The sequence below is a fragment of the Nilaparvata lugens genome, chromosome 1 (assembly GCF_014356525.2).
Source record: "Nilaparvata lugens isolate BPH chromosome 1, ASM1435652v1, whole genome shotgun sequence".
NCBI classification, from domain to species: Eukaryota; Metazoa; Arthropoda; class Insecta; order Hemiptera; family Delphacidae; genus Nilaparvata; species Nilaparvata lugens.
Window position 1 is genome coordinate 52,622,394 of NC_052504.1, and position 18,895 is coordinate 52,641,288.

General features: G+C 33.7%; 1 long non-coding RNA gene across 1 annotated transcript; it reads left to right on the forward strand.

Moving 5' to 3' along the window:
- The first annotated feature begins 1,026 nt into the window (after positions 1–1,026).
- On the forward strand, positions 1,027–14,120 carry LOC120353276. The gene is made up of 2 exons (XR_005572270.1): positions 1,027–1,183; positions 14,065–14,120. It is a non-coding gene; the product is annotated as an uncharacterized LOC120353276 (long non-coding RNA).
- The last annotated feature ends 4,775 nt before the right edge of the window (positions 14,121–18,895 follow it).

Sequence of the window (18,895 nt, forward strand, 5' to 3'; positions counted from 1 at the left end):
AGAACTATAATCTAGATAGAATACCTCTTCGAAACAGTTGTTAACTGGCAACTAAATTAATAATTTTGTCAGGTTGGCATTAAGTTGAGTTGACTTTGTTAGGTTGGCACCAAGTTGAAGATTTAAATGCATTTATCGCGGAAAAATTGATTGGGCACTGCTACTTCAATCCTGGGAATATTATATTACTAGACGTCAGGCTCGCTTCGCTCGCCATATCCGTTTAGCCAGACGTTTAGTCTGGACCCCCGACTGGATTGTTCTAACATATGATAAAAATGCTCAAATGAAAAATGCAGGCGAGCGAAGCGAGCCTGCTGATCTCATTCTTGGACGATCCAGTCGGGGATCCAGGGGGCGGGGCCCCCTGGCTAGACGGATATGGCGAGCGAAGCGAGCCTGACTGCTAGTATATATATATATATATATATATATTATATATATATATATATTATATTATATTATAATATTATATTATATATTAATATATATATATATATATATAATTATTAATATTATGCGAATATTAATGAATTCCAAAAGCGTTGATATAAACGTGTTGAATGGGGAGGGGTGGAGTGGGTTAACTAGGAATCCTTTTTTTTCATGTTAAAAACCTCCCCCCCTTTAGAAACACCGTCCTGGAGCCGCCCCCTGGTTAGACCATAGAGTACAGAAAATGGGATGTAACAAAATGTATTGAATGTTATATTATATACTTCTCTCTGGGTTAGGCTATTTGTTCTTGTTCATCAATAGAAGCACGGTTCAAAGCAATGAGAAGCAAGCAAGACAAATGACTTCTCCAAGATCGGATCCAAATTCGAGATTCGAGAATAGTAGATACAACAAAATTAATTTTATATGAGACGCGAGTTTAAAATAACGCGGCATTATCTCTGGAGGTAAAGGTCTTAAAACTATTTCAGCGTTTTTGGCAACACTGTACATTGTACTACATGCACCAACATTGTAGAGAGAAATGTCTGGTGTAGAAGAGATATATTTTGTTGACTACAAGTGTTATGGCAAGCCTGGTTCTCGTTGGCTTGTCGGCTGTGCTTCAATTTTGGATTCAGTTTTTTGCCGGCTTCAAACAGCCGCACAAGGTTGTTGGTTTTGAATTTGTGTACAAAACAGTACGTGGGATTGCCAATAATTATTAGGAAACACGTGCGTTTTGGTAAGTAAGGTTATCTGATTCTCGAATGGAATCCTTTTGGTGTAACTTATACTGTTCTAACTGTGAAGCAAAAGTTACAATAGATATTCTTGAACATTTATGTTTTTCAAGGGTCATGCTTCATACAAAAATTTAGAATCTATTTTTGATGAAAGGAAGTGAAAAGTCAACTATGAAGGGATGAGTACATTAGAACATGAGTGAATGTCCTATTTATAATTAGATAATTTTAATATAATAAATACCTTTCTGAAATAACCTTTCAATATTATTTATACCGATACCCAGTAACATACGGTATACCGGTAGACTAACTGAAGCATGCTTGTGAGGATGGACGAAGTCTAGGATGGTCAAAGCTATCATTTTTAAAATGTCATTTCAGGTATAATTTGTGTTTCTCATACGGTAATATCTAGAAATAATTATTACTCATTTATTCTATTTTGGTATGATCTAATAGTAGCATGTGAATATCTTTGAAACGTTTCAAGATATCGATGTGTGATTTTCGTCATTCATTTTCTCTTAAAATTCTGTACCGTATCAAAATCATGTAACATTCCCACCTTCGCACCTTCCAATGTAAAAAAATGGAGTTAGGTTCAATATGGCGGACCAAAATTTGGAAGCCACATTAAAAAAGTTTTTATATTCAAATCCCCTATCAAACCTATTTTCAAATTATCCTGGTAACAGTAACAATTATTATTAACCTGCTTCCATAATTTTCACCAACTCTGTAGATTCTAGAATATCATCCAAAACGGTGAATTAGGAAAGCATGTTTGTCGGCGCACCGCTAGAGATGTCTTGAAATATGAGATGTCATATGACATCTCAGTCATAGAAGTTGAGTCATAGATTTCTATGAATTGACTCAAGAATAAAAAAGCTAGGTTTGCGAGGCATTGACACTGAAGTTGAACAAGCTTCTCCTTCGTATTATGCATCTCTAATTGGAACGAAGTCAACACTATTGCTAATTCTGTTGAAACCTGGTTGGAATGTGGACATGCTGGTTCTGTTTTTGCCCTTTCTGATATTCTGCACAGTCTTTTTTTATTTAGTTTAAGAAGAGGAGAGCTTCGCTGATGCTCTGAAGTGTTTCCACTCCATTCTTATCACGCCTATGACAGTACACCTGCATGCCTATTCAAACCAAGTCCAGTTGCTTCTAATTCAACTTAGGCTACATCCACTTTATAGTCCAGTCAACGATAGGTTATAGAGTGAAGCTAGGAGGACAACTTTCGACCCCACTCTGTTTAGGGTAGTAAGGAGGTACCGGTAATCATATCAAAGTCCCCACCTCTACCCCATGTGCTAAGGTGGATGGGGGTGGGGGTGGTTCAAGGGTATCATTTTTTGTTTTCTCGCATAGGCTATATCACGAAAACTATGTGTCTCACGGACATTATTATCCTATATAAAATTAAAGCTCACTAAGTTACTACAACTTTTTCTATATCTTCTATAGTTTTCGAGATATCTGCTCTTGAATGTGTGACATTTTTGAAAAACTCTGCTTCCAATTTCTGCTATTTTTTTCTATCGATGGGAAAAGTTCTTACTGAATATAATCTTATAGACCATCAAATTCTCTTCAATTTCATGTATACGTAATTTGAAATTTCACGCATTTCCCTACGACTGTTACAGCAGCTTCAGTGTTGATTGTGAAATCTTCAGTTTCACAATAGACTATATTGACGAAGGAATTTGGAGGGAATGTATTGAACACAATTTTTAACTTTGCAGATTTAAGACCAGTTAGTAGGTAAACATATCAAAAGTCACCATCCCTAGGCCTACTCTTTATGCTAAATGGATGAGGGTGTTTTAAAAGTTGCATTTTTCATTTTTCTGATAGAACGGTTACATCTTGGGATCAATGCGCTGAACCGACATGACTAACCAACCAAAAGTAAGCTTGATAATTTTCTGCAATAATTCTTGTTTAGTGGACTTTTGTGATTCCAACAGCTCTCGAGATATTCGCTCTTGGAGTTGTGGGATGAGAGTTGTAGAATAATTATGTGAGCTTCAATTTTTCTAGGATAGTAATGTCCGTAAGACGCATAGTTTTCGAGATATATGCAAGAAAACGGAAAATGGTACCATCATTTCTCTTTGAACTTCCTTTTTACTTTTCAAACACAGGCGTCGCATGATATTTTATCACATTTTTTCTCTCTAAACGTGTGATGATTACTTCTTGTTACTAACTTCTCCCATTATTTTCTTCTTAATTATTTGCTTACTGCTTCCACAAAGTAAACAAGATTTGTGCTGCCTCTTACTAATTTTCAAACTCCTCTTCATATTTACTCAGCTACTTTGAATTATTCCACTGCTCCCCTCTTCAATTCTATTTTTCGAAAAACAATATGCAATTTGTTTTCTATTTATCGCAATATTCAATCAGACTGTTCCTAAAAAAAATCCACGTTCTAGACAATAGCTAATTGCTCTGGAAATTCACAAAACATTATTTATTTTTGTACATGAACTCTGGAGTTCTGCGTGAAATGATTTATCTCATCGTCTTCTGATTAACTGCTGCTGATAGAGCCGTGTTTGTCAATCGCAACATGCTTATGATCATTATCATCTACTTATATTACATAAGTAAACTCTGGGCATCATACAGAGAGAAATAAACTATAGAGAGCTCTATAGTGTTATTCACTTCGAACTGTCAGCATTGATTGGTTGGGTACATTTAATATATTTAAAAACTTTACCAATATTCCAAAAGAGAATCTCACTAGCTCTACTGTATCTTCAATTTGTTTCCAGTGGAATTTAGATCGGGAACACAGGATAATTTAGATTGACAGTTGAACAGTTTGGCTGCTGTGAGAATTTTCAGGAAGTTTTCGACAGAGAGGTCATCTATGGGTTTTTCTTGTAGTTGTGTCCTTCCTTCTGTTACGCTTTGGATTTACCCACAACATCTCTTTCGATGACCAATTATCAATCCATCCAGCACATTGAAGCGTGAATTTCGTTAATCGCCAGTTTCATCTTGACAATGCCTTGGCATGAATCAAATGAAAAGCGTGTTCAAACACCCGTTGAAGGTCGGGTCTGTTTTACTCTTGATGATCCTGAGTTTGAGTAGGTTTTGAAGATTTTGGAATATAGAATATTGAAAGGTTTTGAGTAGATAGCCTAAGAATTTGGAAAACAGATTTGTGGTTGTAGTTGTGATCCATATAATTCATTGGATGCTGAGAAAACCACAAACAAAATATTCAAAAAGCTGTAATGAGAAATAATAATTTATGCAGCTCTGGAAAGTGAAGAGTCAGATGGCAAAATGACAATCTAATAATAATAGTTTTATCCTACCACAAATATTGTGAATCTCAATACTTAATCTCTATCAATATTTGATTCCATATTGAGTATTGAAAAGTAGTGGAGTAGAGTGGTGTTTGTATTCCACTCACTCTTATTACTAAAGTGAAGTGTAATGATTATAAATATTTTATAACCATAGTAGTTACTAGTTTAGTGATAAGTTACTACAGTTTGGATCCACTCCAAACTGTCAGCATTGGTTGGATGGGAAGCATTGATGTTATCTATGAGGTATACTGACAATTTGCAGTGATTCTCAGTATAGTTGAGTTGAGAGAAAAAAGCGGGAACATTTTCAACAGAAGCGACGATCATCATAGCATTTATCTTTTTATCGCAACACTTCAAACTATAAGATTCGCCAATTTCAGTCACAAGTTTTTTCTCTCCTTATCATGCAATCCAATTGAATACAAGGATGCTGCATGCTAGCAATAATTTATTCAATTTATCTGTTTTGCAAGTTGCGGAAATCAGTTCATTCATGTTCAGAAAACAGAAAAAAAATAGCATGCTCCAATTATTAAACAATAATTTATCCAACGGCGTTTAATTAGTTGAACAATAGTATGACTGTTATTAGACGAATCTCACCCCATGTTCTGTGTCATTGATCTGCTTTCAAGGATAGATTTAATGCCTTGACATACTTAATTTGGCTCCAAAAGGCAGTTACCCATCATTCTTAACATACAGTAACCCATCTGCTTCGGAGGCTGGCAGATCTACAGTGTAAATCTCTTTGTATCGAATATCCCTATTTATAGAAGAGTGCATCTTTGAAGTTTTAGTAGTTTTATTTGAGATCTGTTGATCATATGAATTCATAATTTGTTAATCTCCATTCAATTAATCCACCATCTCACACACTTTTAGTTTTCTACTTTCCATTCCACTTCGTTGATTCTTTATGTTACATTAATCAAATTATTCCAGAGTGGATAAGTATTGTTCTTCACTATTTCGTGTTTCATTAGTTCTTCAGTGTTCACAAAGTCATGTTCTGCTAAAATTCATTTGACATTTTCGTCACTGGGTTCAAGATGACTCAAAAGAAGGTAACGAACTCTACAATAATTGATTTATTAACTTGAAAAAAAGTTTCAATAATTAGCTTAGATTATCAAGTAATAATTATTTCAGACTACAAATAGTTTTAAACTGCTGTGAAGAATAAATTTAGTTTGTAATAAGGCCTATTTTTCAAAATTCAATAGCTTTCCAATGTCGTGAAATTTAATCTGAAAAATGTGGTATTGTTTTCAATAAAAATTTATTAACACCATGCAAAATAAGTTCTGATTTATTGAAATTGTTAATCGTTGTCGCAGATTGTTAAAAACCCTTGATAAACCTTCCAAATTCCATCTTGAATGTCAAGTTGATTCAATTTGGATATGAATTCATGTCTCACAAAATCCAATGAGCATGTTTATGAGGAGTTTAACGCTCTAATCTGTTAAACTTCAAAGTTCAAATAATGCTAGAGTGATTAGAGCGCTAAATATTCGTATTCCAGAGAATTAATCCGTTTCAAGTACGATTTATCTATTGGGAAAGGTTTAAGTAGTTTAAATATCCACTCCAAAATCTCTGAATCTCAAAATCTATAAATCTCACTCTAAATCTTTACTCTTCACCCAGACCAATAGGGCCTATAACTCCCAATAAAATTGTAATGCTATATTTCAACTAATATGTCTGAGAATTTTTATATTTCGCAGTCTATCTCTTGTTCTCTTAGACTGTACAATACAAATAATAGTTTTCCACAGAGCGGGTTGAGCACATTAAGTTTGTTAACGTTGAGAGTTGCAAAAGATAGGAAGATGTTTTTCTTTGAAGGTCGTAAAGTGACGTTCACGGACAATAAACTTGTAACTTCAACAAGGTAGGCTAATGAATCACCGTCAACAAGATTTTCTACAAATGCACTAAGCGGCTTATTGTCAAATTTAAAATAGCCTTCACAATTGCTTTACAGTTATAGCCAAAATATATTAATGTAGAGTGCAATAATATATATTCCAAATATTGGTAGTGAAAAAATGTACCAGACAGTGGAAACTATCTTGTTATAACAAATCATTGGAAATTTCTTTCTCAAAAATGAATCATGGTTTAGGTAGTAGAAATTCAAAAAATATATAGCTAAAGAATATCAGTTATGGAAGCTTCCTATAGAATTGTTATGAAGAGTATAGAATTGATTGAATTTTGAATGAGCCGTAACTTTCATCAACTTTTCAGACAATTATTATCTTGTTCAGACGAATTTTGTCTAGAGAGTATTTCCATAGTTTGTAACTCGCGGACCACTGTAGGCCTACTACGGATTTACTAGAGAGAATAACTTATACAAAATATTAAAGATTCATTTATATGGATTGCTTTCTGAGTTTTTACTCTCAGAACTCTCAAAATGTTACTATTATACAACCATAAATTAAATAAGAAAAAGTCACGTTAACACGAATATAGAACATCCATTTAATCTCTACGCACTGCCAATTTATGTGAATCTCATTCCACATCTACAATTAAATAGTGAGATTCACTTCAAACTGTCAGAATTGGTTGAATGGAGAGCGTTGGCGCTATTTGTAAAAAATACTGAGAGTTCAAAGTGAGTCCCGTATAGCATCTCGGTAACTAAACTTGTATGTCATTCAGTCAATCCGAACTTCGCAGTTTGTGAATGGATCAAGGAACTCAGAACTAGGATACAGTGATAGATTGATATCGTGCATATGCTGGGTAATAAATTTCAATTGACTTCTGTCAAAGAAGCTATTATGTGAACAAAGACTATTAATCAGACTATTTGTAATAAATCAAATGAAATGATTAATCGCCAATTGTACTGATACTTTTGAACCATCAAAACAATGCCATAATTTATTTGTCGATTTCTGAGACATGTGAAATTGCACGATACCAAACATTTTATACCGAGATAGTTCTTGGAATCTGGGGAAATGAGAATGAAATGAAAGTTTCTGGCGCTATGTAATAAATAATAATTATTATGGCGGCTCTTATTTTCCTCGATAATATAGTCATTAGAGATTAGAGTCTTCAGCGAATAGATCTATGTCAAGTCTCTAGGTACTTATTTATGGTCCCGGGCTCATAACTTTATCACTGGACCGATTTACCCCTTCCACAGCATCAAGACGCTAATATGCATAGTAATAACATTTGATCATCCAGCTGAGTTGAGTTGTATCCAAGCATTTGAGTTAACTAGTCAGCAAGCCGTAATTTTATTATATGCATGCGTGCATAATCAGGTAGGCTATGCGTATTTTGGCTTCCTTCTACCTCCGCCCACCCGCACTCCTAACAACTAGGGATCTTCTCATTAGTCCAATACTGTACTGTTTCTGACGATTCGTCATATTTTTCATTTAAATTATAAATGTCTCAAATCGAACATAAAATATCCTCGGATAAGCTTTTTGATCCTACCTTGAAATTAATTTATCGACCATCATTTCTTGTAAAATTAAAATTCGGTTAAGGGCTACGACAATAGTACTTTCCAATTCTTTTTACCATGTTTATTATAGTCTAATGATTTTTTGTTCAAAACTTGTACGAGTAAGAGAGCTTGTCATAAGCAATCCATACTTTATATCGATACATTAGAATTCTCATAACTAGGTAATTTTTCAGTGTAGCTTTGCAAGTCTTGTTCTTCTACTCACTCGCATCGCCGAATTCTGACTCATGGTCTGTGAAATTTCCTCTCAAATATCAAGTTTTTTCTTCTTTTATTCAAAATATTCTCTTACTTCCTTCCACACTGATGATTTATCCTGTCAAGTAGAAAAGCGCATTAATTGGAATCAAAGTTTTTCTTATCCAGTTCATTCTAGTAAATACAACACGCCCCCTCCTTAAATCCGTCTGCTTATAAATATTCAACAGTAGACCTTTTGGTTAGAGGAATTGGGCCAATTCCAGCATAACTTTCTTTGCTAGGCCTAGTAGATGTTTACCTTGGTAGGAAGCCACCACACCAAAAAGGATCAGTGATCATTTGACAAGACAACAATCACCTTTTGGGCGGAGGGACATTGAATAAATAGTACACAATACAACATGATAGATTATAATATGCCTTATAGATGTTTTTGCTAGGTCTAGTAGATGTTTAGAATAAAGAATGCAATATGTGATGTTTCTATGACGAAAATAAATCTATCATGTCCAGTCAAAATGTGAGGGTGAATAATAGGGACATTAATCACATATATAAGAATTCATAGTTAGTCTTATATAAGAATTAATAGTTAGTCTATGATAGGTACGTATTGATTGTGATTGTATTATTGAATTGATATTCTTAGTTGTTGTACAGTATATAGGCTATACTGACATAGAGAATTAGAGGCCTTGACCCACGCTTATGCATACCATACCCACGTGAAATTGCCCGTTCTATCTAGAACAATTTCTAGTCAAGTGTTTGTGTGTTTGATTTGTTGAACAGTAGCCCATTCATAACTAGATACAGTAAAATGGAAAGAGTGCAAGTTTCCCTTTGGTTGAAAAAAGCAAGAATTACATTTTAAATGAACATGTATGCAATATTCACAATGAGTCTGATATATGAGATTGATTGGCCTATCTATCCTGTGAAAGGAACAACTTGGGGCGCAGCGTGCTCTTCCTCTCACATTTCATAATTATTTATTTCGCTTCATTATCGTCTACCGGTACTGTTGAAAATGTTACTGGTTTGGTAGCCACAAATAAACTTCAGTACGGTACTCGGAGTTTATAGTGGAGTTTTAGTATTAATAGTGGAGTTTACAATATTCAACTTTGAGCTGGTTTGCTAGAAGAACAGAAGAGGGAAAATTATTTACTTAGTACTTGAAGCTCGCTAGTTGTTTAAGCTGCGGTAGTATAGCTACTTTGCTACGACCGAGATTCCACGCCGCGCGTAAGTGAGTAGAGAGCTAGATTTAGAATTTTCGCCCATAGAAGTCTAAAACACTAGATCATCCAGCCCCAGGACCGGAATTGGACATTTCTTGTCCGCTCTTGAACGCTCCTGGAATGTCGCCCCAACTATTTCATTTTGAATTATTTCACTCTCTAAAACTTGCTTTTGTTTGATTTATAATGGATTCTATAGTCATGTTAGCCTATACCAAAATAATTTGAAGCAAGCCATCCTTCAACGTTAGCATTGCACACATTAACACAACTTCAAGTGGTTCGTTATTTTTTGTTTTTAAGTGTGAATAATTGTATAGCGTACAATTCATAGCCTGGTGAAGTCAATTCCATTCTACCAATTCAATTTCACTTGTTCAGTAGTTCATTGCCTCATTTCTGATGCATTAGAATGCCAGTGTCTCCTGGCAATGACTGAAACGTTGTAAACGTGCTGTGATTTATAATGTTTTTGTGTCTAATTTCTAATGGCATATGTTAACCGATAGTAAAAGCCTTGAACTATCAGATTGTTCTTGAATTTGTGTCAGTCCGAATTGGTACATAGTTGGCCTACGTATGTTTGAATCCTTCTGATTCAGGTCCTATTTCACTTCCAAGGTTGAAAGGCTATTATGGAAGTAACTTCCTAACAAACTAGAGTGAGATTCACTTTAAACTACCAGCATTTCTTATGAACAATATCAGTGCTTAAAATTGTACCAATTCTGACAGGTGAATTTGGTGTTAGTAGGATGTGAGAGATGTGAACCGTTTGATTGTCGGATGACCAGTGCAGCCCACCCAGCATCTATTATTTGGAACTGTGCGTGAATACCAAGCAATATTGCTATATACAGTACAATTAGTCGTAAAGTGCCGTTTAAAGAAATTATTGTCTATTTTTTCGAAATTTCATATGCAGGTTCTATACTGACGTTAGGAGTCTATGATTTTTTCAAAGGGTTTGGTGCAATGGCTATTGATTTATAAAATACATCAATAACATAGGCCGAGTCAACATGATGCAAATCAAACAAGGTATATAGTAATAATACCTACTAAAGTGTATATTCGAAGCGCTAAATGTTAAAAGGGCATCAGTCATTTTTTTCGATTTTCATACTTTGACATAGTCTGGTTCTTTGATATTCGACCTAATGTTTTGTGTTGAAACGGCAACATTTCATGCATTATTACAGTCATAGAAGGCATTGCAAATAACAGATTTTTGTTAAAAGGGCATCAGTCACTGACTGATGCCTCTATAACATTAAATTTATTGTGATATCTCACTTCACATGCGAAGTTTCACTTCATAAAGTCAGACTCTTTTCTGACAATTGCCTAGGCCAAAAGAGAAATCTGGCTGTGTAGATATCTTGGACTTCAAGAAGTGGTGTGGAAAATACTACAAGAAAACAACAGTATCCATCGAATCAGCCAAAGAAGAACGAAGCAAAAAATAAATTTTGGCATAAGTGTACTGAATCATTTTTTATGAATCTGACAAGAAAGGCTTCATCACAGCTCACCGTTTCATCAATTAACTTGATTCAAATGCATTCTTCATGAAATCTACACGAGAATGTGCTGAGCTACCACCTCCTAACCAAGCTTAAACCCTACCCATTTGGAGAAGTTCTGATCAAGGTGGCAAAGCTGACTGACATTTGGAAGGCGATAAAGGACAAAACACCATGAGAATGTGCAATTTTATAACGATTTGATTAACTGACCATCTTCAGCTGTTGAAAATGCTGATGATGATGCATGAACTTTGAACATAGAAAACTATGTTCTACCTACTATAACATTGCCAATTTTTTATCAAATTCTTTTCTAATTTCTCATTGCAATGTGAGCTCATGAATTTATCTCATGAATATATGAAAAACCAATAAATTGACGTAATATCACCTTGATAACTGCTGGAATCTATTTATTCCTGTCTCATGCCCATTGATAAAAAATGTTTAAAGGGCATCATTCACAATTTTTTAAATAACCTTATACTAATAGTTATTCTATTTATAGTGGTATTCTCCATGTTAAAAAATGATTCAGGTTTCCTGGGAGAATAACCTACAATAGTCAAAAATGGTGACAAAAATTCACATTTCAATTTATGCAGTCATTTGTTGTTTCCCATAAATTAACTTCTTGTGCCAACCCTTCCAACATTTAGCGCTTCATTCATATAAACTACATAGGCCTAATAGATATGAATTTATTCATACATAAACTACTTGAGTAAAAATATTATTATCAGTAGCCTACTATCAGAAAATTGGACTATATAGCCTACTACTTAGTTATGAGCTACGTGAGAACTTGTGATACATATCAAATAGGACGGTACCAATATGAAGCTTAGTGTTTATAGTTTTTCTGAAATGTGTGTAGGCTGGCTGATCGCAGCAAATGCAACAGCCCATGAATATTCCGATTTTAACGGTCAACTGCTTCTGTGACCTCCACTCCACTTCATTCATTCATTACAACGCTTCGTAGTCCCAACCTCCCAACTGTGTTCACAAAAGTTGCTTTCTGCACATTTTTCTATGGAAAAGGTGTCTTATTCATCCTAAACGAATATGTGATGAAATTATAACAAATTACGAGTATGTGAGTCAATCAATTTAATTGAATTATGGTAATTATTAAGTGATTAGCTGTAATAGAACTGTATTACTTTCCTTGCCCTATTACCATATGAGTTAGTGAGTAGAATCTTTCAAAAAAAATTGAGGCCCCTAATTTCATTATTTCTATACGTTTGAGGTCACCTGAATCCAAGAATAAAAGTGCTTTCTACTGTTATTTTCTATTAAAAGAACAGAAAATATAAGTTCTAATTTCGAATTTCAATTTAAATAAACGAATATCAAGGAAACTAATTTATCATCGAGCATTTGCCAAAACTTGATTGACCTATTAACCAGAGCTCTAGACAAAACTCGTCAAAAAATAGTAGGCCACTTTTAAGCTTTGTAGGAAATATATGAGAGCTTTTGAAGAGCAAATCGTTGTGATACCTATATATGTCACTAATTTGCTAGGAGATCGAAGGAACGGTATTCGCTGTTGAAGGAATCGAGTAATCAAAACAGTATCGCTCTGAAATGCTAATCCACTTTTTTCTCTAAGATCATGCATGATTCATTCTTGTGTTACCATCTTGTGCGGAGTTAAATAATTCACTATGAATAATCTGTATCATTGATTAATATGACAATTAACTATAATTCTCACAATCACTAACAAATCTCTGATGATTCAGTAATATAATATTGGGAGTTTTCCAATAATAACTCTTCAAGACTAAAATACATTATTGTGGTATTAATACAATAGTAATAGCTAAACAATAATTTATATCCCTCAAGCCTACTATCATTATTAAATTAATATTCGTTTTGAATTGAGTACAAGAGATGAAATTATCTAGGAAATATTGGCATCAATATCATGCTACGTATCCTATACCGGTATCTCAATATCAAAATACAATTTTGTTTTGATAGCAATACCTTTTTAATGAACATTTTGCCAGGTTGAGTGGTAGAGGGTACTTAAACGTCCTAACGCCGTCAAATAAATAATGATTACATTATTTCATTCTACCATTCAAGATGATTGAGTTCTTCGATTCAATTGAGAGAAATTCTTTGATGACATCATTTTCCGTTGTTATCAGTTGTTTCCTATGGTACTAAATCTTTTGTTGTCTCTCAAGATAAGAAATAACTTGAGAAGTCACATTATTCATCAACTTGAATTACACACAAAAATATGTCTGGAAGAAATCTTCAGGAATAACATTCTTTCCAGCGATTAATGATGCTAACTAATGATGTCATGGATTCAAACTTACAAAAAACTGTGACGTGTTATATTAAGAAATTATCTAGTTCAACTGGGTATGTATTAGTGCCGGTTGCACAAGAGCCGGTTAAATTTTAATCGTGATTAATTCTACGAGAACCAATCAGAAATGCCGTCTTCTTTAAAAAAGCCTTCTCTGATTGCGCTGGCTCTCGTGAAATTAATCACGGATAAAATTTATCCGGCTTTTGTGCAACCGGGCCTTTAAGCCGGATAATGTGATACAGTAAACTCATTGCCGTAACTTTTGTTTGCATCAATGGATAACAAGTCCAAGTATGATTCAAAGTATTGTGAACATCTTGGTTTGAATACTTCATCCTGAAGGTTTCTGCTATTGTGCATTCTATTTCATTACATTTTTTTATTGAGTTAATTTATAGAGTGGTCTATTCATAAATCCACCATTATTAGTTACTGTCTATTCAGGCAATATTTTACACATTGGTTATAGTGTAATGTAGGTAAATTTCATACAATTAGAGTGGAAATATAGGGAATATTATCCATTTTAGACTTTCTAAAGTTTTATTATGAATTGAGAGTGTAATTTATTAATAGATTATCAATAAAAAAATGATAATTTAGAAAATTTTTGACTATAATACTGTTATATGTTACGTTTATTTGAACTTTTTATTAAATTCCTCATAAATGCTTTATTTTATTCACAGGCACAGGTTCAAAACGGCCATAAGCTGTCGACTATCTATGCTGAAAGTGGATACTTGAAAAAAGGTATGATAATAAAAGAACTACATACATTCGAGTTAATATTAGATTCGTGCAATTATGATAAAACTCAACTTAACTTCAATTATAAAATTTCCACTCCTCAAAATAAAGACATCTTGGAATAGGAGAGGAACAAAAAGCCTTCACATAACTCATTCAATAATTATCATACCACAGTTTATGAATAATTGGAGTATTATAATATTATGCACTCACCTATATCTATAATATTGAGGGTGAAAGTCAGAGTCAGATGTCCAGTTCATTAAGACTTTAACTTTAGATAGTCCCATTAAGTGCGACACAGCAAACTGCTGACTGTGCAGCGCTATGCTCGGATGGAATGTACCACTCACGCTCCTTCTCGTCCTCAAGAACATGAATGCCATATATGATTAGTGTAACCCCGAACCACTTACTTCGTTATCCGTCAGACCAGCTCTACAATGAGTTTGGTGTGATGGACGCAAGACAACAGACAACTCTACTCCCTAGGAATTATTTGCAGACTACACAAAAACCCAGAAAGCTTTCAAAACAGAAACCACTGTCATAACACAAGGAATAGAAGCCTTCTCATCACGAACGTGGCTAGGAAGGCAACATACCAACAACACTACTTCAACCACCTAGCACCAAAATACCACAATTTACTTCCTGTGCACATAAAGATAATAGAAAACTCAAGAAAATTTAAATGCGCCATTGAAAACTGGATCAAACAACTGGAAGGCATAATATAGGAAACATAAATTTCGAACAATATTTGTAAGCTCACTTTCTCAGGGGTTATTTGCACCCCCACTCTAAACTTAATGTATTACTATTACACCTGCTCTAGAACATGGGTTTTCCATAGTTGAGTAGGTTAATTTCCGAAAAAATGAAATTTATTTATATTTGTAAAAAATTTCATAAATTGTATTTGAATATTGTGTAAATTTTATTGATTAGATTGCTTATTTGTATATTAATGGGAATAAAATGTATTATTATTATTATTATTATTCATTGTATATTTTTCCCCCCGACTCAGATGTCCGATTGCTGTCTCATTCACTCAATTATCAAATGAAAAGCATGTTTGACTTATAGTAAAGATAATATGTCAATTTTTTTACAACATACAGTTTTTATTCATCAGAAGCCAATACCAATATCAGTCCAATAAAAAAATCCTTTTCTGTCATGTTCCCCGTAGCGAAGCACGGGTAACTGCTAGTAGCCTATATTGGAAACGAAATTTTCAGTGACTTTTGAACAATTCGCTTAGGCCTTTCCTTATCAATTTGCGAAAATTTGGAAGCTTCTGTTCCACTTTTAGTATGATTTATCACTAACCAAGGTCAATGTATTAATTATTAGGAAACGTTACTTCAATTTCGAAACGGATATAGTTTAATGATTCACTATGAATAATCTGTATCATTGATTAATATGACAATTAACTATTCTCACAATCACTAACAAATCTCTGATGATTCAGTAATATAATATTGGGAGTTTTCCAATAATAACTCTTCAAGACTAAAATACATTATTGTGGTATTAATACAATAGTAATAGCTAAACAATAATTTATATCCCTCAAGCCTACTATCATTTTTAAATTAATATTCGTTTTGAATTGAGTACAAGAGATGAAATTATCTAGGAAATATTGGCATCAATATCATGCTACGTATCCTATACCGGTATCTCAATATCAAAATACAATTTTGTTTTGATAGCAATACCTTTTTAATGAACATTTTGCCAGGTTGAGTGGTAGAGGGTACTTAAACGTCCTAACGCCGTCAAATAAATAATGATTACATTATTTCATTCTACCATTCAAGATGATTGAGTTCTTCGATTCAATTGAGAGAAATTCTTTGATGACATCATTTTCCGTTGTTATCAGTTGTTTCCTATGGTACTAAATCTTTTGTTGTCTCTCAAGATAAGAAATAACTTGAGAAGTCACATTATTCGTCAACTTGAATTACACACAAAATTATGTCTGGAAGAAATCTTCAGGAATATACATTCTTTCCAGCGATTAATGATGCTAACTAATGATGTCATGGATTCAAACTAACAAAAAACTGTGACGTGTTATATTAAGAAATTATCTAGTTCAACTGGGGTATGTATTATTATTAATGCCGGTTGCACAAGAGCCGGTTAAATTTTAATCGTGATTAATTCTACGAGAACCAATCAGAAATGCCGTCTTCTTTAAAAAGCCTTCTCTGATTGCGCTGGCTCTCGTGAAATTAATCACGGATAAAATTTATCCGGCTTTTGTGCAACCGGGCCTTTAAGCCGGATAATGTGATACAGTAAACTCTTTGCCGTAACTTTTGTTTGCATCAATGGATAACAAGTCCAAGTATGATTCAAAGTATTGTGAACATCTTGGTTTGAATACTTCATCCTGAAGGTTTCTATCATTGTGGTTTCATCTTGGTTTGAATACTTCATCCTGAAGGTTTCTGCTATTGTGCATTCTATTTCATTACATTTTTTTATTGAGTTAATTTATAGAGTGGTCTATTCATAAATCCACCATTATTAGTTACTGTCTATTCAGGCAATATTTTACACATTGGTTATAGTGTAATGTAGGTAAATTTCATACAATTAGAGTGGAAATATAGGGAATATTATCCAGTTTTAGACTTTCTAAAGTTTTATTATGAATTGAGAGTGTAATTTATTAATAGATTATCAATAAAAAATGATAAATTTAGAAAATTTTTGACTATAATACTGTTATATGTTACGTTTATTTGAACTTTTTATTAAATTCCTCATCAATGCTTTATTTTATTCACAGGCACAGGTTCAAAACGGCCATAAGCTGTCGACTATCTATGCTGAAAGTGGATACTTGAAAAAAGGTATGATAATAAAAGAACTACATACATTCGAGTTAATATTAGATTCGTGCAATTATGATAAAACTCAACTTAACTTCAATTATAAAATTTCCACTCCTCAAAATAAAGACATCTTGGAATAGGAGAGGAACAAAAAGCCTTCACATAACTCATTCAATAATTATCATACCACAGTTTATGAATAATTGGAGTATTATAATATTATGCACTCACCTATATCTATAATATTGAGGGTGAAAGTCAGAGTCAGATGTCCAGTTCATTAAGACTTTAACTTTAGATAGTCCCATTAAGTGCGACACAGCAAACTGCTGACTGTGCAGCGCTATGCTCGGATGGAATGTACCACTCACGCTCCTTCTCGTCCTCAAGAACATGAATGCCATATATGATTAGTGTAACCCCGAACCACTTACTTCTGGTGCTTGACCACTTGAGCCCTATCCCCTAATAATTTTTACAAGTTTGCTTCCCTGTGATTCAGAACCCACCTGAAGCTGTAGGCTGTAGAATTACTCATTTTTCATCATAATCCTGATTATTATCCTCGCATAAGTCTTCGAGCTTTATTGGGATTATTATCAATACAACAAAAACAGAAATATCATAATATTATAGTAGTCTGTAGAATATTATATAATATAGTGAGGTCCACGTTATAATGACAGTATTTGATCAACTTTGGTTTTGCTATCCTTGTCTATCATTCGACAAAGCCGGTGGTACTATCCTATTCTAGGTCCACAACGATGCCAATTATGTTTTTGACAGTGTAAAAATTTAATTACTTAATGCAGAGAATCGGCATCGCTATTCTTCTATCTTTATCCACTGCCATTATAATGTGGACCTCACTATAGTGTTGTTCATCTCCTAGAGAACAGATCTTAGATTCAAGTAAATCGATATAATTTTTAATAATTATATCTTCATTTTATTACTTTTTTAGCTTCAGCACAGTATTGTAATTGGCAGCCTTGTACTTACAAGACCATAAAATGCAAGAATAGCAGGAAAATGTTTCTACTATTTGTGATAATTCTACTCTCTGTGATTACAGTCTGAGTTGCATCTACCATCCACAGATTTTTTTTCATTTTTGTAAAGCCGCTCGTAAAGTCCGGTTCAATAGGAATTTCAAAAGTGGAAGTGGATATACTGCTCCCTCAAAAAAGAATAGTTTTTCGAATTCCTCCGGTTTTGAAAACTGTGATTATCTACAGAGGCAGATAATATCACTCTTCAATTAATAGATGATTACGTGTGATTCGATAGAACTATAGATGATTGATTCTTCTGATGTGAAGATTGTGTGGTTACTTACTTTTCAAAGAATTCTTCTCTAATGATTGGTACATTATAATATTATAAACTTCATCATTATGTATAATTAAAGCTATGGATATTGATTTTAACATTGGGAATACTCATAGTAGATTATTATTCAATAGGCAAGTTTTTTTTATTCTCAAATACCTATAACAAATTACAATGTCAATAGAAAAAAGTGAGAATAATCTTTGCGCAGCGTATCAAAAACTAATAACATACTGAGTTCTGAGTACAATAGTTGAATTTAGTAGGTACATGTGGATCTGATAGAATAGTTTCCAGAATATTCTGAAAATCAACAGTTCTAACATAGATGTTCTCGGGCTTTAGCTTGACAATCGATAACTAAAAATAAATCTTGATGACTCCACATTATTATATGCTCCCAACGTTGCTGATCGAACGATTCAAAGTCCAAGAGGAAGATCGGCCCAATACATAGAAGTGGGAGATTGTAGTAGGGTTTCTCTCATTCTGGGGAATTTCGTTATTTTTTCCATTAAAATAACACGACTGGAATGATTGTCGATCACTACGATTGTTATAAGAAATG